Genomic DNA, 1,415 nt, shown 5'->3' on the forward strand with positions numbered 1-1,415 from the left:
TAATATTAGCAGCGAATATTTTAGCAGCCAATTGCCACATCATTAGTCTTGAACTGACTTGTTTGGTGTGCGCAACAGGAAATATTTCACTTTCGGAGAACAAGAAAAATAGGTTTATTTGCATGACTCTTATTAATTTGTGCAATTATTCAGTGTCTGGTAAGTTAATGTTCAAGAAAAAATATTAATTTTTATTAAAATGTTCTATTATTTTATGTTAACGATGACTCATTTATTTCAGCCCTTGGCATTCAGCATGTCTCTATCGAAATCAAGTGGCAGTAAAAATAAACAAAAAATTGCTGACGAACATTGAAATTTCCAAGAAAAGTAGGGATTGGAGTATTTTTGCTGTGAAGAAAAAAATAAAATAATCTGCTTGATATGTAATAATGTATTAGTGTACCAAAGTTATAACATAAATTAAAATGTGATCATTACGAGGGATTAACGGGACAAGAAAAGTTGAAAGAGTTCAAGTTGGGGCTGAATAAACAACAGCTCATGGTGACTACAGTATCACAAGGGAGTGAAGCGCGGTGCACGCAAGCTACGTCTTGTCGGAGTCGATAGCTAAACTCGAAACCTTTTACTGAAAGTGGTTTCATCAAGGAATGTCCGATTAAAGCTGCAGAAACTGTTTGTCCTGGAAATGGAAGTCTTTTCAACAATCTCTTTGTCTCGAAATACAGTTGCAGAGTTACTGATTTGGCTAACAATATAAGTATTCAGATCAAAGCAAAATCACCTAGTTTTGAAGCTTTCTCCATCGCCTGTGACGAGAGTACGGACATTGGAGGCGTAGCTCAGTTAGCTGTGTTTCTTCGCGCTTGCGATACAGATTTCAACATTTTTGAGGAATTATTAGAACCAGTACCGATGTATAATACTAGTACAGGACAAGATCTATTTAATTGTGTTTTTAAACTTCTGCAAAAATACAATCTACCTCTCTCAAAATTAACTTCTGTAGCTACAGATGGAGCTCCTTCGATAACCGGAAACAACAATGGTTTCATGGCATTTCTGCAAAAAAAAAAAAAAAACAAAGTGAAATTTATGACGGATCCAAGATTCATCATACGCATTGCATTATACATCAAGAAGTATTATGCGCAAAAAAAAAACACCCAAAAGAAAAAAACCAAACCAAAAGAAATAAATAAAAAATAATAAACTAAAAAAAGAAGAAAAAAAGAAGTATTATGCACAAAGGTAATAAACATGATCTCAAAGTTTAAATCAGCCACAGTTCTCTGCTTTCTTCAGTGAATTAGACAGCGAATATTCCGACTTGTCCTATGACTTGTCCTACTATACCGAGGTACGTTGGCTCTCCTGCTCCAAGGTTCTTTTTTTTTTATTTAATATATTTTATTGATTTTTTACAGAGAGGAAGGGAGAGAGATAGAGAG

The 1,415-nt window shown here is 34.2% G+C and overlaps 1 long non-coding RNA gene across 1 annotated transcript in view; it reads right to left on the reverse strand.

Annotated features, from left to right (window-relative positions):
• Window positions 1-894: 894 nt before the first annotated feature.
• The window catches only part of LOC106724046, a 12,226-nt gene continuing 11,705 nt past the window's right edge, over window positions 895-1,415 (reverse strand). Inside the window, exon 2 of the long non-coding RNA XR_001359794.1 lies at window positions 895-1,026. This is a non-coding gene — a long non-coding RNA (uncharacterized LOC106724046). The remainder of the gene's footprint in view (window positions 1,027-1,415) is intronic.

The sequence above is a fragment of the Myotis brandtii genome, unplaced genomic scaffold (genome assembly GCF_000412655.1).
Source record: "Myotis brandtii unplaced genomic scaffold, ASM41265v1 scaffold698, whole genome shotgun sequence".
In the NCBI taxonomy this organism is placed as follows: Eukaryota; Metazoa; Chordata; class Mammalia; order Chiroptera; family Vespertilionidae; genus Myotis; species Myotis brandtii.